This window comes from Microcaecilia unicolor, chromosome 8, assembly GCF_901765095.1.
Source record: "Microcaecilia unicolor chromosome 8, aMicUni1.1, whole genome shotgun sequence".
Lineage (NCBI taxonomy): Eukaryota > Metazoa > Chordata > Amphibia > Gymnophiona > Siphonopidae > Microcaecilia > Microcaecilia unicolor.
In genome coordinates this window covers 160814685-160837430 of record NC_044038.1, presented here as the reverse complement: position 1 = coordinate 160837430, position 22746 = coordinate 160814685, and the positions used below count along the sequence as shown (strand labels likewise).

Sequence of the window (22746 nt, the reverse complement as noted above, 5' to 3'; positions counted from 1 at the left end):
AAGAGTCGCACCATTGGAGCCCTGCCAATGCTGCCTGCAGCAGGGTGCTCTAGCCACTGATACCAGCACTTCAGCACATGCTCAGTTCAGATAGACATTGGGAAGCCACCACTTACCCTGGGATCGGTAGCATGGAATGTTGCTGCTCTTTGGGATTCTGCCAGGTACTTGATATCTGGATTGGTCACTGTTGGAAACAGGATACTGGGCTAGATGGTCTATTGGTCTGACCCAGTATGGCTATTCTTATGTTCTTAACTAAGCATGCGCAGAAGAGCTGGTGTCGGAGGCTGAATCAGCCTGCCTGCTTTCCCGTATCTCAGCAAGTGCAGGTCTCCAGCAACAAAACTTCAGCTGACAGGACTTGAGTATCCCCGCCAGCAAAGATATGATCCGTGTGTGTGTGTGGGGGGGGAGGGGGGGAGGGGACACAACAGTGGCAGTGGAAGGAGGGGGAACTGAGAGGAAATGCTTGGCACCCCAGTCTACCTCCGGCCTCCCCTCCCCCAAATCAACTTCTGCCTAACAGATGTGTGTACATAACTTAGGCGTAAACACGTCAGCCATAACTTAGCATTCTATCATTTGCACATTTAAGTAGAGTCTCACCCATGTGTGTACTTACCTGTAAAATACACACTATGGAAGATAGGCATATTTATTTATTTATTTGTTACTTGTATCCCACATTTTCCCATCTATTTGTAGGCTCAATGTGGCTTCATAGTACCAGAGAGGCACTTGGAGACTCCGGTGTAAACAAATACAAAGTGATGATGTGGTAAAAAAAGGTTCATGTGGCACAGCCACATTAGGGAATCGTACAACGGAAGAGTTGTGTTATGTCCATTACATACTTTAGTTTCGTTGTGTTGCAGAGATCAGGCATTAATGTTGGATAGGTAAGTTATGCCTTTTTAAACAGGTTAGTTTTTTCCGGAAGTTTAGGTTGTCGTACGTAGTTCTCAAGGCTTTTGGTAATACGTTCCACAGTTGTGTGCTTATGTAGGAGATACTGGATGCGTAAGTTGATTTGTATTTGAGTCCTTTGCAGCTTGGCTTACAGCATATACTTACAGAATAATGTGTAGAAGGAATTTTGTCATTTCCCCTCCCCCCCCCCCGAATTCTATAAAAAGTGCTAAAAATTGTGCATGCAAATTTGGATGTACAACCAACTTGCATATGCAATTTAATGGAATAATGAACTTATTAACACTGATACGTAGGGCCCTGTTTACGAAGGTGCACTAGCATTTTTAGCGTGCACTAAAATTTGCATGCAGTAAATGCTAGAGACACCCATATATTCCTATGGGTGTTTCTAGCATTAGCGCACGCTAAAATGCTAGCACGCCTATAGCACAGCTTAGTAAACAGGACCCTTAGCTTCTTAATAAGTTATTATTGGCACTAATTAGATTTCATTGACTTGTATGCATGTAAATTTAAGCACCGGATCCGTGCCTAAATTTTACATGCAAGTCCAAAATGGGAGAGTGGAAATGGAAGGGTCATGAGCTGATCAGGGGCATTTCTAAAATTTGCACGTGTAATTATAAATTAAGGGGGATCTGCAACATGGTTCAATTGGTGCAAATGGCCATGCCTAAAGTTAGGCACAATTCCCAGGTGTAAGCATTATTGTATAAACCACGCCTAACTTCAAGCAAGGTTTATAGAATAGTGTTTTTTTGGTGCTGATGTTTTTAGGGGCCATATTTAGACTCTAGCTCTTTAAGTGCACATGTGCCATTATTCTAAATATTTACACGCACAGGACTAAATTCAATAAATGGTGCCTTAAAAAATCAGTGCTGAAAAAAATAGCACTTAGCTCTATTCTATAAATGGTGCTCAAAGTTACTACTACTTATCATTTCTATAGCACTTAGCACTGGGAACCACAACTACTTTTAGGCGTGACCATTTACCACAATGTAAATCCCTGTGCCTAAATTACCATATTTTTCAGACTATAAGGCGCACCAAACCATAAGATGCACCTAGGTTTTAGAGGAGGACAATAGGAAAAACATTTTTGAAGCAAAAAGTGTGGTGGAGATCTGATGGAGGACCACAGGTTGTGCAACACTCTTGTATGGGGACAGCAGTTTTGCACAACCTGTGTGGCTCCGCAGTGGAATTTTTCCTCCCCTGCCATCCATGTCCAACGATGCTCCTCTCTGCCCTCCCTTCCCCTGCCCTCCATGTCCAGCAATTCTCCTCCCCATGTCCAGTGTGATTCATTCAAACCCCCACCCACCTGCCCGCCCCCGCCTGTCCACCCTTAGCTCCCCGACTTTCTGTTTGTGCAACCGTGCTCCCTGCCTTGAAATCTTTAATTTACATACTCGAAGTCGCGGCGAACGAGCAATAAGTAAAAGCAGCAGGCAGGCTTTCCTCCTCGTCACTTCCCTTCCCTCTCAGCGTGTCTCGCCCTCACAGAAAGGAAGTTACATCAGAGGAAGGCAGGACGCACTGAGAGGGAAGGGAAGCAATGAGAAGGCGAGCCCGTCTGAAGCTTTTACTGCTGGCTCGCCACGACTTCAGGTAAAATAAAGATTTCAAAACAAGGAGCACGGGTGCACGAACGGAAGGGAGCGGGCAGGTGAGCCGGACCTCACAAAAAAAGCACTGGGCGGAGTTGAGGCATGCCGCGCGGGGCCCCTTTAAGCGCAAGGCCCTATGCGGTCGCAACGCTCGCTTCGGCCTAAGACCGGCCCTGGCTGCCCCCCCCCCCCCATAGCAAGCAGGTACACTACATTCGGACTATAAGATGCACCCACATTTTCTTCCCAAATTTTGGGGGGAAAAAGTGCGTCTTATAGTCTGAAAAACACAGTAAGCATGGATCCCCTTTATTTTACAACAGCACTACAAATTGTGTGAACATCCCTGATCCATCCGTGACCCTCCCATGGTTGTGCCCCCCTTTTTGGATTTCTGTGTAAATTAATGCCAATTTATTTTATTTTTGTTACATTTGTACCCCGCGCTTTTCCCACTCATGGCAGGCTCAATGCAGCGGGCAATGGAGGGTTAAGTGACTTGCCCAGAGTCACAAGGAGCTGCCTGTGCCAGGAATCAAACTCAGTTCCTCAGTTCCCCAGGACCAAAGTCCACCACCCTAACCACTAGGCCACTCCTCCACTGATAATTTTTTTTAGTCCAATTATCAGCGCTAATTTGCATGTTATTCAATTAAATTGCAAACAAAGAGAAAGCACAGCTGGGCCTTCAAGACTGAGACAACAGGAGTCCTTTATTGAGATCAGACCTAATACGGGCCATGTTTCGACATAGACCCCTGTGGCAGACATTGATTATCAATAAAACATACATTGCATTCATGCATAAATTATAAAAAAAAATCCATAAAATCTAAAAAGCATAAATATAAATAAACCACATATCGGAACACATACAAAATCAAATGAATAGACATTTATATTAATAATTAAAAAAATATATAAAATATATAGAAAAGAACAAGCATTTACATTAACAACCAGTGTATATAAATTTTTATAAAAGTATATATAGTAATAAAATGAGAAAACATACTATTGGAAGTACGGTAAAATAATAAAATAGGGGTCCCAAAAAACAACAAGGCAATTGATCTGCAAAATCCAACGTGGAAAATAAGCCAGCAGATCAGTATAACATCAAAAGGAGTTTATTAAAGATACTGTATGTAAAACAGTTGCCCGACACAGGCTGTGTTTCGCCCACAAAGGGCTGCGTCAGGGGCTAGACTGTATCCTTCTGAAAAGAATAATTTCAACTTTCATACCAGCTCAAGGAAAAAACGTAGAAAAAACCAGCATAAAACGGCATGTCCTATTGTGTTTCCAAATCGCCAGTGACTACTCCACTATCAAAGCAGTGGGGGCACATTTTGAATGCTGCCCCACCGCCCCCCCCCCCCCCTCACCATGCCTTGCCTCCTCGCGTCCCCCATTGCCTCAACTCCTCACCCCCCCCCCCCCCGCCTCACAAATACCTCTTGCTGGCGGGGGTCCCCAACCCCCGCCAGCCAGTCTCCGGCGCAGCCGCGTTCCTGCCCTGCTCTTCTTTCTATCTTGCTCCTCCTGTCCTGTGCACGCTGACGCTCCTTCTCAGTTTCACGTAAAGGAGCATCATAGCTACGCCCCTGCATAAAACTAGCCCATAAATATAACATGTACTTTTGTGGCCTGCTCCTGCAGGGCCCCTTATTGCCTTTCAGTAAATCAGCACACTTTATCTGGCCTGGTTCCTTAAAGTTACCAGGGAAGCCTCTAGCAATTATTCATGTCAAAGTACAAAATCTGCAAGCATTTAAGTGGAGCTTGGCCTATCCGACTATAGTAGTTGCAGTTCACATATAAGCGGTGAAGGCACATGCCATGGGGTGTCACTGCTTCTCTCTGGTCCTCCTTAACCGAGCTATGGCCTCAGCTTATATACTTCCTGGACCATGCCCTCATGGTTCCACCCCTCCCGTGTCAGTTCCCACTTGGGCAGTACTATGGGTTTTAAGATGGCTCTGACACTGTGAGGGAGCGCTATTAAGGGAGAGGAGCAGCATCCTATAGACTCCCTTTCCGTGCTGACAAATTGGAAGAACGTAAGAGTGCAAGAATAAGCAAAAGGGATAAAAGTTCAGGATGAGCTTTGTAACTCAGTGCCAATGTTTCACGCTATAGGAGACTTGGGCTCAATTCCTGGGCCCGTCTTTATTCCCTGAGTCAGCATTTATATCTCAGGGGCCAGCCTTATCTCAATATTGAATGGGACGAAGGTAACACAGGTTTAAGGAGGAACAGGAACGCAAACAAATGGAAAGAGAGAAAGATGGATCAGACCATATTAGGCAGGGCAGACTGATCATATGGCCAACCAGGCAGTGCCCGAGAGCCCAGAGTCTCGGGGGGGACCAAGCACCTCTCTCCACACACTACAGCCCCCTGAACCTCAGTGGACTTTCCCCGGGCCTACTATGAAATGCCCTGGTGGTCTAGGGGTCTCTTCGGGGGCAGGAAAGAACCTCACTCTTTCCTGACCGCTGCTGCTGCTCTGTCCAGCATTGTTGCATCTTCAAATTGGCTGCCGAGACCTGTGAGACTACTGCCCCCAAAGAAGCCACTAGACCACCAGAGCCCTTCAAGGTAGGCTCAGGGTGGCTGCAGCGTGGAGAGGGTGCTGGAAACAAGGGCAGGAACGGTGGCAGGGCTGGTGCCTAATGACCTTCATTGCCCGGGGGCCCAGATCACTGTCAGTCTGCCCCTGATATTAGGTTTTTATTTGTAAGCAACAGGATATTCTTACAAAACAAAATCTACTCACCATTTACTGGGCTGCATTTCAGAAGCTTGTATAATCAGGAGCGACACACAGTCTACACCCTGTGGAAATAATAAAAATGTTACTTTTGGCTTTAGAAAGTATATTTACAGAGGAAAAAATATAAAAGGGCATAAGGTTGATATAGACTTAAGAATTTTATAGTCATTTTTGAGTGTATGAAACACTAACAGAAGTATTTCCTTGTGTTTTTTTCCATTTCTCTTTTTGTTTCCTATACAATATTGTAGTTCTTCCCTTGTTCCTTTTGTGCCAGTATGTTTGGATGAGTATGTTGTGTGGATATTTTTATTTTCTCCCTGTTAGATTGTAAGCAGCTTAGACATATGGTTGATGGGTGGGATAGAAATTCTTAATTAGCTTGACTTTGAATACTACAAGTAGTAAATTTAAAACAAATCAGAGAAAATATTTCTTCACTCAATGTGTAATTAAACTCTGGAATTCATTGCCACAGAATGTGGTAAAAGTAGTTAGCTTAGCAGGGTTTAAAAAAGGTTTGGCTAGCTTCCTAAAAGAAAAGTTCATAAGCCATTATTAAAATGGACTGGGGGAAAATCCACTGCTTATTTTTAGGATAAGCAGAATAAAACGTATTGTACTGTTTTAGGATCTTGCCAGGTACTTGTAACCTGGATTGGCCACAATTGGAAAGAGGATGCTGGGCTTTATGGTCCTTCGGTCTGTCCCAGTAGGCAACACTTAAGTACTTATATGTACAAGTGAAAGGTCTTATATAAAATAGTAATTGGAATAAATGTACATTTGTTGTCAAGAAGGTGGATATGTTGCCAGCAGGTGTTGCTGGAGTCGCAGTCTGGGTAGAAAGTGGGTGGAGTTCACAAGTACATGAGCAAATACTCTAATTAATGAGGAGAGGCAAGTGTCCCCACCTGCATTCAAGGCATGATTTCTGCTGTGCACACTAGTATTTTCCAAAGGCACAAAAGTGTCCACGTGTCTATAAAATAGCCCCTAAGTAGGCGTCTACTAGGCCTCTTAACCAAGGTGCCCTGTTATAAAATTACCCTCTTTTTTAAATTTGACATTCCAAAAAATAACACAGGAAATAGTAACATGTTCCAAACAAAAAAGCTATTGAAGCATCTATAAATACATAATAGTAACATAGTATAGCAACAAGTGGAGGGGCATAATCGAACAGGGACGACCATCTGTAAGGGTGCCCATCTCTAAGGATGTCCCGGCGAAGGGGCGGAGCATCCTGTATTATCGAAACAAGATGGGCGTCCATCTTTCGTTTCGATAATACGGTCATAAGAAATGGGCGACCTCGGTTTCGCCGATAATGGAAACCGAGGACGCCCATCTCAAAAATGACCAAATCCAAGCCATTTGGTCATGGGAGGAGCCAGCATTCATAGTGCACTGGTCCCCCTCACATGCCAGGACACCAACCGGGCACCCTAGGGGGCACTGCAGTGGACTTCACAAATTGCTTCCAGGTGCATAGCTCCCTTACCTTGTGTGCTGAGCCCCCCAAACCACCCCCCAAACCCACTTCCCACAACTGTACACCACTACCATAGCCCTTAAGGATGAAGGGGGGCACCTACATGTGGGTACAGTGGGTTTCGGGTGGGTTTTGGAGGGCTCACATTTACCACATCAAGTTTTGGAGGGCTCACATTTACCACCACAAGTTTAACAGGTAGGGCGGATGGGCCTGGGTCCACCTGCCTGAAGTGCACTGCACCCACTAAAAACTGCTCCAGTGACCTGCATACTGCTGTGATGGAGCTAGGTATGACATCTGAGGCTGGCATAGAGGCTGGGAAAATGTTTTTAAAAATTTTTTTTTGTTTGGGTGGGAGGGGGTTGGTGACCACTGGGGAAGTAAGGGGAGGTCATCCCCGATTCCCTCCGGTGGTCATCTGGTCAGTTCGGGCACTTTTTCGAGGATTGGTCCAAGTAAAGTCCGCCAAATGCTCATCAGGGACGCCCTTCTTTTTTTCCATTATCATCCGAGGACGCCCATCTCTTAAGGACGTCCCAGTCCCGCCTTCGGTATATTGCCGACACGCTCCTGGGAACTTGGTAGTCCCTGCGACAGAAAGCAGTTGAGGACGCCCACAAATCGGCTTTCGATTATGCCGATTTGGGCGACCCTGAGAGAAAGACGCCCTTCTCCCGATTTGTGTCGAAAGATGGGCACCCTTCTCTTTTGAAATGCCCTGATAGTAACATAGTAAATGACGGCAGTCTGCCATCCAGTCTGCCCAACATTACATGAACCCTCTAGCTTACATCAAAGAAAGAGAAGAGGGGAAGTATAGGATATACAAGTTCATATTTCATAACTCTAACTTCTTGGAAAGTACAATATTAAGGGGTCCTTTTAACTAAGCTGCGCTAAAAGTGGCTGGTGCTGTGAATAGCTCATGAACTTCCCGCTCACTCCGGTTACTCTTTAGCATGGCTCTAAAATGGCCTCTTTTTTGGTTATTTTGTTAATGGCCACGCACTAATTTCCCCCTTAGCACGTGGCCATTACCGCCACTTATTTAGGAGACAGGGCTCATATGCTACTCTCATGCTAATCATGCAACGCATAGTAATGTACCCGCGCTACCTGATTAGGGCAGGCATGCTCATTCTCCGCCCCCATTTTTTCTTGAATGTGATTATTCATTTGTAGGGGTGTCAGCCAGAAAATGTTTGTTTTGTGTTGTTCCTTGTGTCATTTCTGGACATGTTCATTTTCTTCTTTTTATTTGTTACATTTGTATCCTGCATTTCCCACCTATTGCAGGCTCAATGTGGCTTACATAATACCGTAGGCGTACACCAGCCGGTAAAGAAAGTGGTATTATGGTAGAATAGATCTTGTGTTACAGACATATTTGGGAATCATAGCAAGGAGGAGTTGCTTTGAGTCCAATTCTAGCTCTAGTTAGTTGTGTAGCAAGGTTCAGGTTTTTAGGTAAAGAACAAATACAAAGTGGTATTATGGCAGAATAGATACTTGTGTTACAGACATATTTGGGAATCGTAGCGAGAAGGAGTTGCTTTGAGTCTAATTCTAGCTTTAGTTAGTTGTGTAGCAGGGTTCTGGCTTTTAGGTTATGTCAGTAAGGTATGCTTTTTTGAATAGGTAGGCTTTCAGTGATTTCCTGAAGTTTAGACGGTCGTATGTTGTTTTTACGGCTTTTGGTAGTGCATTCATGTCGTCACAAGAGCAATATCATTAAGAATGTACACTCTTTCCAAAAGACCACACACTCTTTGCGAACAGTGCACATTCTCTCAAGAGTGCACTCTTTCAGAAGAGTTCACACTATAGACGACCCATGAAAATGTTGTGTATTTTCTGTTTGAAATGGCATTTCTCATGTCATTTCACGTCATTAGCAAATGAGAACAAATGAATCCCTATTCGTTTGTTTCTCACCTCCACTCAAATGCTGTTCCATACATCTAGAAATTAAATAAACAAGGTACAGTGAAAAAATAAAGTAAAAACACAGAAAAAACAAAGTCCACAAAAAGAAATATGTCCTTATCTTATACCTGAATCTATCCTACTCTTTGAGGGGCCCTTTTACTAAGCTACGTAACTGTCTACGTGCGCCAAAATGGAGTTTCCACCCAACTATCGTGTGGCTTTGTGGTAATTTCATTTTTGGTGTGCGTCTGAAAATTATTTTTTATTTTCGGCCTCGTGTAACAGAGATGCGCCAAGTGGCATTTGATGCGAGTAGGTCATTACTGCCTGGATTCTTTACCGCTAGGTCAATGGCTGGCGGTAAGGTCTCAGACTCAAAATGGATGCATGGCAATTTTGATTTTGCCGCATGTCCATTTTCGGTTTAAAAAAAAAGGCCTTTTTTACAGGCGCACTAAAAAATGGATCAGTGCGCACCCAAAACTTGCGCCTACATTACCGCAAGCCATTTTTCAGCGCTCCTTTGTAAAAGAACCCCTGAATTTATTATGACCTTCTGCTCTTGAACTTCCTTGTCAATGAAAAAATACTTCTGCATTATTGATACTTTTAGGGATCTTAGGAAGTCTTTTATTAAAGACTAGTAAAAAAGCCCCATTTCTGATGCAAATGAAACGGGGGCTAGCAAGGTTTTCTTCTGTGTGCATGTGGAAGTGTGTGTGTCCCTGCCCTCTGCCCTCTCTCCCCTCCCCCCTCTGAGTCCTTCACTGTTACAGAGAGAGCGATTTGATTTCGTGCTTTGCTGTGTTTTCCTTCACTGTTTGTGTTACAGAGAGAGCGAGGGCGGGGCAGACACTCATGGGGAAACCGGATCTCTCTCCCCCTTCACACTTCCGGCTGGAGGCTTCATAGAACGTTGGTGGTGCCTTTTATATAGAGAGATTAGTTTGAGTTATCTGCAGTAGGGCCCATTTTATTCCTATGGGCGCTGCAGCAGATAAGTTGAGCTAACCTTTAGTAAAAGACCCCCTTAATCTTTCTATCCTATCTGCTTGTTTTTTTTCTCTCTTTACAGTATACATACTTACTGTAGGTCTTTATGTCTAATTTTCATACATGAAACTTCTGGTTCAACCTCTGCATCATTTTGGTTTTCCTTCTAACCTCTACAGATCCTTGTAAGAGGGGTGATTTACTGATCCACGATTAACAGGTCAATTTTAATGCAGCCTTCATTAATCACAATTGGGCCTAATTACTAACATTGTGTGTTAATGTGCAATGATGTGTGTTTCCATGTTGATGTATTTGATAGTAGACCCTGTACATTTGCTAAATTCAGGATGTACAATTAAAACCCACAACTCGAGCATTCGGCACACACTCAGACACATCAGCCTATGCTTAACCCAAATACCACTCGGCAAGCCACATCCTCGTTCGATTTTGGATTTATTATGGCCGCAGCCAGGTAAGTTATATATATTACAACTTAAATGCAATATATTTAACATCTTGAAATAACATTAGCTACAATATTAATACACCACCAATAAACCTTAAATAACCATTAACTAAACATTATATAACATGACATTAACATTACATTACGCACATATTTCTACCCAGGGTACACAGCTCCTAAGCATAGTTACATCTTCTGAGCCCCCAGGCGACCTTGCACCTGGGGACATCTTCCGAACCCCAGGCGACCATGCATCTGGGTCTCACGTTGTCATCTGGTGTCTCCCGTTGAAGGAGGCACCTACCGCTGGTTACCAGGCAACGCTCACGGCCTCCCAGCCGTCTAAGCCAGGAGACAAGCAGTGCCCACGTTGCTTGCTTATCATACGGCTGCTAGCCTGCGAGCCCAACATTTATCAACTTGTAACTATCAAACAACTTGCAAATAACTCCTTCTGCAGCAGCAGTTACCCCAACGCATGTAACTGCTAGCTGTGAAGGTGCTGTGCACCCCTTGCTGTCTGTGCGTAAGCATTGTAGCCTAGCGCCTCGCTGTGTGCCCTTCCTGCTTGGGTGGGCGGGTGGGATCACGCTGCTCTTCTCCTGCCTCCCAATTCGAAAAGACTCCTTCCTATCCTTCCTGCCCTCACTGCTCCTTTGTCCCCTCCCTCGCTCCTCCCCTGTCCCCTCCTCTTTCTCCCTTTGTCTCCCTCGACTCCTTTTGTTCCCTATCTGCTCCTCCCTGTCTCCTCCCCCCTCCCCCTTTCCTTCTTTGTCTTCGCTGGCCTTCAGCCCGGTTGTGGCCCCCCTTTAATGGGTGTGCCTTCTTCTTTCTTTTACCACAATATATACAGCAGGCTTCAATTTTATGGCTGCCGAGTTATATTTTGATGCATCAGGAAAGGAACTGAAAAGCATTTTGATATACACAGAAATCAGAATGTTGCAAAAAGTGGTATAGAAACTACCTGGATAAATCAAGAGTTTTGTTTTGTGATGGTATAAATGAGCATCCTGAATACCAAAACAACCTTGTAAATCTTCCAAAAAATAATACAAAGTTTGCCTTTACTATAAAAATGCTGAAAACATGGCAGAACTGAACTTACAAAGACCAAACAAGAACTTCAGGTTCATTGGATCACACTGTAACTTTTAATGGACTTGGAAGGGGGGGGGGGTATCAATTTGGGCCACCATTAAGATGGGTTATTTTACCACGTCATATTATTTTAGTACAGGTCCCATTTTATGGAATGAGACCTAGTTATTTATAACCTGGGTTAACATTAAATAACGCATCTTAACAGTAGCCCATGCTGATAACATCCCCTCTTAATTAGAGAAAAAAGAAATGTCTCTAGAAATTTAAATCACTGCTGTATGTAATAAAAGTGAGCCAAGTATAGGGCAATCAAGTCATTGTGACATCACTAATGAGGTTGGCTCTTGGGCATTGGTGGAATGAGGCATTATGACGTCACAATATCTTGGTTACCAGAGAGACTGAAACACTTCTCACTAAGGGGCAGTGGCGTTCCTAGGGGGGCTGACACCCGGGGCGGATCGCCGATGCGCCCCGCCCCCCGGGTGCAGCGACCCCCCCCCCCCGGCGAAAGGACACCCGGGGGGGTGCCGCGCACGCCTGTCCGTCGTTCGTTCCATGCTCCCTCTGCCCCCCCCCCTAGGAATGCCACTGCTAAGGGGAAAAGTTTTCCACATGGGTTACCCTTAAGATGGGCTATTTTACCACAAGTCATGATATATTAGCACAGTAGCCCATTTTATACAATTTGATCCTGTGCTAAAATAGCACAATTTGTGGTAAAATAACCCGCACTAACGGTAAGCCACGTTGATAACATCCCCCCTTATCTCATTATACTGTAGTTTGGAAGTTCAGCCCTGGTCCTTCTAGGGCAAAACTCTATACATACAAAATGCATACTATATTCCTTCAAAATATACAATAATTTCTGTAACAATCTATATAGTCTACACATTTGAGACTAAAGAGTATTTAAGGATTATATGTCTCGAACAAGACACTGTGACAAGTAGCTTAGTTCTTTCAGAAATGGAGTGAAAGTTGATTTGCTCCTCTTTTAATAAAGGGCACTTTAAAGGGAATTGGCAACCCTGAAAGCATCAGCATTATGGGCTAGATTCTATATATGGCTCTTAAAAAAAATTGGCGCCAAAAAATAATGTTCATTGCTATTCTATAAATGCACTTACTGAAACGTGGTGCAAATCCTCAAGCTTAAATTAGGTGTATATCCCCATTATTCTGTAACTGTGTGTGTAAATTCTAGGAATGCCCACAATCCACCCATGACCTTCCTATTTCTGCACCCCCCTTTTCAGACTCACACATAAAATTTAGTTGTGGATCCAGCACCTAAATGTAAACGCATAATTGCTATTTAAATCCAATTAGCACTAATAAATTGCTTGTTAGAATGCCAATCAGCACTAATTGGTTCATTACTCAATTTACATGTACAAATTGGACACATGCCCAAATTTGCACGTGCAGCTGCGCCATATATAGAATCCAGGGTTATATGATGAAAGTTGAGTTTTCATTTAAGGCTTGAGTGCCAGTAGCACATCATCTTTTTCAGCTCGATACTCTTTGAAAACTGGAATGATTGACACTTATCCATGGTTCCATCATCTATTGCTTGGTTTTCTAAATACTGTAGCCCATTAGACACATGACAGTCTACTAATGCAGGCTACAAAACCTTTCAGTGGTTCCAAAATCCATGCACACGAAAATGTGCATTCTGTGCTCTATTTTTGTAAATGGAAATGAGAACATTTTCCAGAGAGCTGATGGGCAATGATGTAACATTGAGTCTACTGCTACAAATTATTGTGCTGTTGTGAATAATGCTTCCTTTTTCATGCCAGCCTGAACAATGAATGAAGCACTTGGTTCTTGTAATGTACTATTTATAATCATACAACTGCTTGCAGTAAGTGTTTTGGTTTCCAGTCAGTTTGTTATAGTGAGTTTTGTTGCCTGGAGTTGGACAAACCTTCATTTAAACTGGTCTCAGTTCAGATTCTGATCTGTGAATATTATTGTCTTCTGTATATTATTAGGTATAAGCAGCACTTTACCAACATGCTTTATATAGTGGATTAGCCCAAACTTATATTTGACCTCTTCAGATAGCCCAGAATGCTGCTGCATGGTTAATTAAAGGTGATTTGCGGATTTGTCACATTACTCCAGGCTTCCTATTGTGCAGCACATTCAGTTTAAACTTCTAACATTAGTGTTTAAAGCTTTAACTAATGATGCACCCTTAACTATTGCTTCCTGTTTAAAGATTTATTGACCCACAAGAACTTTGAACTCCAGGGGAAATGTTTACTGGATCTTCCATCAGGTCTATTTAGAAGATCGGGCATGATTGTTTTGTATTGCTGGGCCCTCTTCGGAATAGATTACTTTGAAACGAAGGCAGTGGCATGACATTATATCCTTTCAGGAAGTTATTAAAGGCATATTTGTTTCAGCAAGCATTTGTCTAATTTTGATAACATTTAACTAAGATGAGTTCATTGGTTTACAGTATATTTGTGGTGATTATTTTATGCATGTTTTATTGAAACCTGCTTAGATTCTTGAGATTATGTGGGACATAAATATTTAAAATAAACATATAGTCAATCCCAGGTTCTTGAAGGTTACAATCCCTACTTCTTGAAGTTTGCAAATCAATTAAAGACATATAAAAAAACAAGTAGCAGACAAAAAGTATGGAATGAGGCTTTTTGAGAGTTGTCAGAGCTAGAATGATGAGCTGAATGAGTGTTAGTCAAGAGGAAGACTGCTCTGCCCAATTAAGAGGCCTGTTTACTAAGATATGTTATTTGTTGACAGTGCATGTCAATAGTTAACGCAGGTACTCTAACAGTTAATGCTGCACCTTTGCATTTTACCCCAGATTCTGTAAATGGCGACCAAATTTGGGTGCAGATCCACACACAAACATTAGTTAACAAGCCATTAACAATTATTGTTAATTGGCACTAATTATAAGATTTGCATACTGATCTGCCTACATGCTATTCTGTAACACAGAGTAGCTAAATGGTCTTGTAGGCAACTGAAAAGGGGGTGTGGCCATGGGAGAGGCATGGCCGGGTTGGGATGTTCCCAAAATTTAAATACAATTATATAATAGGGTCATTTACATGTCAACTGCCTTCAGTTGGGTGTGAGGATTTATGCCAGGTTGCAGCAGGCACTGGAATCGGTGCTATGTGCTATTCTATAAAGCGCAGATCACCCTTTATAGAATATAAGTCTGGCGTGGATCTTTCCAGCACCTAACTTTGGATGCCGTTTACTGAATCTGGCCCTTTGTGCAAACTTGATTTCTAAGATAACATGGTAATAAATAGAAATAAAACAAAACCCCTTCGCGAAAAACTACACTGGCTCCCAAAGAACACATTGCTTCCAAAATCTGTACTCTGGTTCACAAAATTATCTACGGTGAAGCTCCAGGGATACATGACAGACTTGATCGACCTACCAACTAGAAACACATCCGAATCAACACGAACGTACCTAAATCTGCACTACCCAAACTGCAAAGGACTCAAATACAAATCAACTTACGTGTCCAGTTTTCCTACATAAGCACACAACTGTGGAACACATTATCAAAAGCCTTGAAAACTATGAACGACCACCTAAACTTCCAGAAAACACTAAAAACTAACCTGTTTAAAAAGGCATACCCTTCCGATCCAATATAAATGCCTGATCTCTGCAACACAACAAAACTAAAGAACATAATGGACATAACACAACTCTTCCGTTGTACGAATTCCCTAGTGTGGCTGTGCCACATGAACTTTATCTTACCACATCACCACTTTGGATTTGTTTACACCGGAGTCTGTAACGCCTCTCCAGTACTATGTAAGCCACATTGAGCCTACAAATAAGTGGGAAAATGTGGGATATAAATGTAACAAATAAATAAAATAGAAAAGAAAAAGAAAATAAGATGATACCTTTTTTTATTGGACTAACTTAATACATTTATTGATTAGCTTTCGAAGGTAACCCTTCTTCTTCAGATCAGAAATAAGCAAATGTTGATAAATAATAGTACATATAAGTGAAACATCAAAGCATTCAAGTGACAGTCTCACAGGAAGAGGGTGGAGTGGATACAGTGAAAAACATGGGAGCTGGGTGAATGACAGACAGGAAGAGATGCATGGTAGATAAGAGGGTGTCAAAGCAGTAGACTTTTATGGGTTATAATGGCTAGAAAACCCACATCTTTGTAAAGTCCTGTCTGGTGGGTGTCAAAATATTTAATCATTCTGACTGAAGGTCTTACGTTCCTGGATTGTCTTAAAGTTTCCTTTTAGTATTCTCACGATAAAATTGATACAGTGTTCTGGTTTTGTAAAGTGCTGGTTGTCACTGGCATTTTTCATATGTCTATGTAAATTAAATCTGGTCTTTAGCACCTGTCTTGTTTCTCCAATATAACACCAATATAAGTTAAAATGGAAAGAGGTGGCGAATGGATGAAGAATGGTCAGAAATGGGTCCTGATTGTACATTACAGTTAACAGGATGATAGTGGAGTGGAGGAGTGGCTTAATGGTTAGTGAAACAGGTTGCAGACCTGGGGAACTGGGTTTGATTCCATTCTCTCTGCAGCTCCATGTGACCCCGGACACGTCACTAAGCCCTCTACTGCCCCAGGTACAACAGTAGTACAATGTACTATTTAGATATGATCTCACTAGGGACAGTCCTAGCACCTGTAAAATGAAACGTGTGCACCGGAAGAGAAAAGCAGAGCAGGCAGCATGGTGGTGAATATTGCCACAGGAAAGCTTCCGCTGATGGGGCTTAGGAACTCCTGCCAGCCCAGGTATGTGGGGGTCAAGAGAAGTGAGGAGGCAGGGCAAAATGTACCCCCCTCCACACACACACTTTGGACATGCCCCCTCCAAAATAGAGGTCTGGCTATACCTCTGGCATCCAAATTAGTGCCAGAATTACACCTGGTTTCAGCAGGCATAAGTCCTGGTGCCCAAATTTGGCTGCCAAATTTGGCATTCAATGCTATACTATAATGGGCATCCATCTGAATGCCCATTATACAACAACATTTTGTTGTGGAGGAGAAGGAGTGGCCTAGCAGTTAGAGCACCGGCCTTGCAATCCAGAGGTGACCAGTTCAAATCCCACTGCTGCTCCTTGTGATCTTGGGCAAATCACTTAACCCTCCATTGCCTCAGGTACAAACTTAGATTGTGAGCCATCCTGGGACAGAGAAATATCCAGAGTACCTGAATGTAACTCACCTTGAGATACTACTGAAAAAGGTGTGAGCAAAATCCAAATAAATAAACATTGAGCATCAATTTTTGGGCACCAATTTTTGAATGCCATTTACAGAACCTAGCCCTTTATGTAAACAAACAACACCAGCTTGTACCCCCCACTTAGATTTTAACTCTCTGTTAGCTGAATATTGGGGGGGGGGGGTTAAGATCTAAGTAGGTACCTGAGACAATGTTTTATCCCCCACTTTCCTTTCAAACATTGTCGCTCCCTCTTCATTACCCATCATATATTGTTGTCATTGTCCATCTTTCCCTAATTTAGTATGTACACCACTCAGATAGTTCTTACTGTAGGGCGAGATAGGAAATTTATAATAAACTGGAAACTTGGATGTGACTTGCCTGAAGTCACAAGGAATTTCAGGAAATGAAACCTAGTTTTGCTGCTTCTCAGCTCAATGGTCACTTCTTTCCCTAAACCATTCACTTAGCCCCCAACCCCTCCATGTTCTCACTCCAAACTTGGTAATAATTCAATAACTACAAAACTCATCTGGCCTATTGCCCATTTATTTGGCTTCCAGGTCCCTGTGGACCTAGTGGTTGCTAGCCAGCCACCAACAATCAGGTTGGTTTTGGCATTGTAGCCTGCTGGTACTAACCTGGTTCCCCTAAAGCCTATAGTATCACTGGATTGTACTTCTATTCTCTATTTTGTCTTTAACACCTCTCCCTCTGTCCTAGGAAAGAATACAGGGTGACTTGATTGTAATACTGCAAACCTGATCCTACCAAAGATAACAATGATAACAGGTTAGAGCCGTTTAAGCCCATTTAGTCTTCAAATATCACCTCTAAGGCAATACCATAGAGCCCAGCCATCACTCATTATTGAATTAGCTTATGCTATTCTATTAAAAATTCAATGCAAGTTACATTCAGGGCCAGTAAGCAAGTCTGTACCTGAAGCAATGGCAGAAAAAGCGATTGTCCAAAGTCACACACAGCATCAGCAAATCTGAGCCCTAGCCTCCCTGGATCTCAGCCTACTGCACTAATCTCTAGCCACTCCTTCACTCTACCTCTTTGCACTAGGGTTCTTTATGCTTATTCTATGCTTTTTTGAAATTTGTTACCTTTTTTGCCATCACCATCTCTACCAGGACTCATCTGTACGTGTCCATCATTCTCACCTTGAAGAAATATGTTGTCACATGGCTCCTGCATCTACCCCCTAGAGAACTTCAATGGAAAAGAACTACTTATCTCAACTCCCCCAGAATCTCAGATCAGATTTCTTCTAAGCCATTTTTTTGTTCACTTTAATAGTATTGTTTTAATAGAATATTTTGACTCAAAGGCCTAAGGGAGCTTTTTCAGTCATTTTAATTTAGGATAGTAGACTGAGTTGCAGTTTATCAGCAAGGTCTTGTTTGTTCTCTCTCCCTCTAGAGGAACAGATGGTGACCCATTTTGTAGAGGTTAGGGTGTAATTAAGACAAATTTAAGACTTCATTCCAAAAAGTGAATTACTTAAGGTTTATTGCTTTTGGCTACACAATTCCAACTGCACACATGCTTGTAAGACAGTATGAGCATGTTAAAAAGAAAGAGGCTTTTTTTTTTCATTTGGTAAATTTTATCAGAAAATAAATACCATCACCACCAACAACAGAAGAAAACGATCACAAATGCCATATTTTGATTCATCTGCATGCTCAAGCTGAGTAGTCATGGATTTTTTTTTCCCAATACGGAAAGTTGCATAACTGCAAAAGATGTTTATATACATTTAAAATTAGTACATCAAGAACGACACTTGAATAGAAATATATAAGGCCCTGTTTACTAAGGTGTGCTAGCGTTTTTAACATGTGCTAAAAATTAGCACACGCTAACACTAGAGACACCCATAGGAATATATGGGTGTTTCCAGTGTTATTGCACACTAAAAACACTAGCGTGCCTACAACACAGTTTAGTAAACAGGGCCCATAAACTTCTCAGTCAATACAGGAAACAAAAAGAAAAACCAATATGGAAAAGAAAAAGGGCAGAAAACCCCATGGTTGATTAAATTAAGTAAAAAAAGAAAAAGAAAGGAGAATCGTTCTCTCAATATTGCATGTGCATACCCCCACACTCAAATTAAGAGGCTTCAGAAACCAGTGGCTTAGCCAGACCTCGGCGGGAGGGGGGTCCAGAGCCTGAGGTGAGGGGGCACATTGTAGCCCCCCCGAGCCGCTGCCCCTCCCCCATCACTTTCGAACCCCCCCCACCTTCCCCCACCGCCGCCAGGTACCTCTGCTGGCAGGGGTCCCCAATCCCTGCCAGCCGAAGTCCTCTTCCGTGCCGGTCTCCAGTGCGTTCGCTGATCTGTTTCTGTGAGTCCTGACATCCTGCATGTTCCTACATGCAGGGTGTCAGGAGTCAAGACTCACAGAAACAGATCAGCGAACGGTACGTGCCAGAGACTGGCGCTGAAGAGGTCTTCAGCTGGCGGGGGTTGGGGACCCCCACCAGCAAAGGTACCTGGCAGCCGGGGGGAGGGGGGTCGAAAGTGGTGGGGGAGGGTCGGCGGGGCCCCATGCCCCTGTGGCCCCACCTAGGTATACCCCTGACAGAAACCACTGGCTCACATTCCTAATTACTAGCTAGGAAAAAATCACCATTGTGAAGTCTCAAAACTATGTAATTTGCATCAGAAAATCTATGTAACATTTACAAGGAAAACTAATTTGAAAATCAGTACCAAGAGAGAGCTCCTCTTGATGCATACACTTAGCCCTCCATTGCCCCAAGTGCAAAAACTTACCCCCCTGTTTACTAAGCCATTCTAGCAGCTGCTGTGTGCTAATGCTGACACAGCCCATAGGCCACGCGGCTTAGTAAACAAGGGAGGGGGTTTAGATTATGAGCCCTCTAGGGACAGAGAAAGTACCTGTTTATAATGTGCGACTGCCCTCCGCCTTGATGGTTAAGCAGATTATAAATGCCAAAATTAATTTAAAAAATACACCACTCAATATTTAGAACTATTTAAGCAGTTAGAACGGATGCCGACCAGTTAAATAGCACTTAACTGGCTACCTGCCGATACTCAGTGGGGGTAACTGGCTAACTTTCGTTGAATATCCATGGTTAGTGGTTGGAGGATAACCGGTTATAATATATGATATAAGCAGCTATCTGACAATTTTTAAACCGGGTTGGCAGTCTTGTTTGGCCGAGTCAAAGTCTGGTATATCTTTTGCCGGTTTAAAGATAACGGACTATGTTGACAGAGCTGGTTATTTTCAAACCAGCCACCCCCCCCCCCCCCCCCCCAGATATTCAATGCCAGTCACTGGAAACGGCCCGGCATTGGATATCTGGGTTCAGCGCAGACCAAGAGAGACAGCCCAGCTATTTCCTGCAGTCTGAATATCGGGGCTACAGTATTTAAAATCACCAAAACTCTAGCTAATGATGTTTTCTGTGTATACTTTTCATGGTCTCGGGGGCCACATAAAGTTCAATGGTGAGTCACAGGTTGCCTACCCATGGAATAGCGCGCCTACAGCACTTATGCATGTAACTGCCTCTAATACACTTAAGTGGTGGGTAAGTGTATGTGCCAAGTTATAGAATTGCCCTTTCACTGATTGCCCCAGCAGCTATCCAGGCTTACATCTGCTAAAACCTAATGTAAATGCTGGCACCGAGGCAGCATTCTATAAGTACACGTGATCTGCGGTCTACAGGTGCAGGCGCTCTGCAGTGGTAGACTTGCTTTTGAAAATGCAGGAAGCTCACTTTTGTATGGGGCAGCTTTAAGAAAGGTTCCAGCTCTGCCTGAGCCTCGGGACCTAGTTGTAGGGACACCCTTAGGTTAAAAAAAATCCTCCTCTGGTTACAAATGGGAAGTTTTCAAATAAATAGAAAAAGCTGTCAAATAAAAAACACACACACATAGTCATTAAACCTCACAATATTGCTATTGTTTTCAAAAGCATCTGCGAATGTTTCGGTTCACCAATATGGCGGCTGTGTAGGGATGACAGCTTCAACATTTTGACATCATGATGTCTCCTGTCATAAAACCCCTTTGCTATTTATTTATTTATTTATTTAGACTTTGCTCACACCTTTTTCAGTAGTAACTCAAGGTGAGTTACACTCAGGTACTCTGGATATTTCTCTGTCCCAGGAGGACTCACAATCTAAGTTTGTACCTGAGGCAATGGAGGGTTAAATGACTTGCCCAAGATCACAAGGAGCAGCAGTGGGATTTGATCCAGCAACCTCTGGATTGCAAGACCAGTGTTCTAACCATTAGGCCACTCCTCCATTATGCATGCACACAAAGTGGTTTGCACATATGCAATGCACACCCTCTTTGCAAATAGGCCACACATTCTCAAAAAAGAGTGCACACTATTACAGGCCAAACGATAAAATATAACTTTTCATGTTTTTTCTCTGCTTATGTTCATTTGATGATGACACCCAATACTACTACTACTACTACTACTATTTAACATTTATAGAGCGCTACTAGGGTTACGCAGCGCTGTACAGATTAACATAAATTGACATAAAGGACAGTCCCTGCTCCAAGGAGCTTACAATCTAAAGTCTGAAATGTCAAGTAGTATCCAATGACATAGGATATGACTAACATTTCCCATATTGTTACAAATGCCTGTCTTTAGAATATATGTAAATATTGAAATGCTATGGTGACATTTAAAAAGAACACCAAGCGGATTCAAGATGGCCGACGAGAGCAGACCTGTGTAAGCTGTGCTCCGTCCGAATCTGATCCTCGCCTTCGCTATGCCGAAGCTAAGGGGCAAGTCGACTAGCACAGTGTCCTCCGGTTGACAGGCAGTCCCGGTTACCGGACCTATGGACTCTTTCGTTCAGAGCCAACAAGAAATGTGGTCCGAGAGTGGCGCGATTGCGTTGGCGGGAGCAAGTGGAAGCCCAGCTTTGATGCAGGTGCTTGAGATAACTTTAAGCCCGGATCAAAGGACCCCCCCCCCCTCCGCAACCACAGCGAATGAGCTCTCCTTTGTTGGTGTCGCCTATGGAGAAATTCGAGCGACGCGAGGCACGGGAACAACAGGGGCCTGATTCAGAGACGCCCATCGTCATGGACGCTGGAAACGTTGGAAATGCTGTGAGTCAGATACCTTTCGTGGCGGGGAATCTCATGGCTGCGGGGAGTGAGATAAGTAATCCTTTACAATCTAATTTACCTATGCAAGTATTTTCCTCGTTGGAAAAACCCAAAGAAGTGACTAGAATCTTTGTGGGCGTTGATTTCTTCTTTGGGTAAAGCGTTATGTCCCCAAATAAATCAGTTGGAAATAAAGACTCAAACATTAACGGAAAGTATGACTAAAATTACAGAGGATGTTAAACAAATAAATGAGAAAATAAAGAATCAAGAACAGAAAGGAAAACAAATGCAGGAAACTCAAGTAGTAATGATAAAAGACTTAACAAATATACGTAGGAAACTTGAAACATTTGAAAACTATCAGAGAAGTAATAATCTTCGATTCATTAACTTCCCAAAGGTAAAAATGATTTCTCCAAAAGAAATGCTGTTCAAATATATGAGGGATATACTTTCAATTCCTGAACAATCGATTCCTCCTTTGCTACAGGTATATTATGTACCAGTAAAAGCAGGGGAAATACACGAGTCTTCAGACTCCCCCTTGGATGTGTCGGCACTATTAGAGTCAACATTAATAGTTAAGGTGGTTCTGGCACCTGACAAGGAGTGGATAATGAAGCTTTTCTTTAAGAACAGAAATAAAGACTTTTTTGGGTTAAAAATAAAGATATTTCCAGATGTCTCAAAAGAGACCCAAAAAAGAAGACGCCAATTTCTTTTACAAAGACCTGGAGTCCAACAGTTGGGAGCTTCCTTTTTTTTGTATTTTCCATGCAAATGCATTCTTAGATATCATGCGGTTAAATATGTTTTTTTTTTATCCTACTCACCTCACTGAATTCCTAGCTACCAAGAGAATTGGACAAGAGACTCAAAAGTCCTAAAAGAAGAAAATTTCTAGTTCTAGTTTGCTACACAGGTTTACTTCTTATTTCTGTTCAGTATAATTATTCCTCGATTGTTCCAGATAAGTAATCTTGAATCACACTTTGTGGACTTGTGCAGTTGA

At 42.8% G+C, this 22746-nt stretch overlaps 1 long non-coding RNA gene across 1 annotated transcript; it reads left to right on the top strand.

Annotated features, from left to right (window-relative positions):
• The first annotated feature begins 895 nt into the window (after positions 1–895).
• On the top strand, positions 896–15622 carry LOC115475798. Its single transcript, XR_003943102.1, has 3 exons — positions 896–906; positions 7188–7190; positions 15464–15622. It is a non-coding gene; the product is annotated as an uncharacterized LOC115475798 (long non-coding RNA).
• The last annotated feature ends 7124 nt before the right edge of the window (positions 15623–22746 follow it).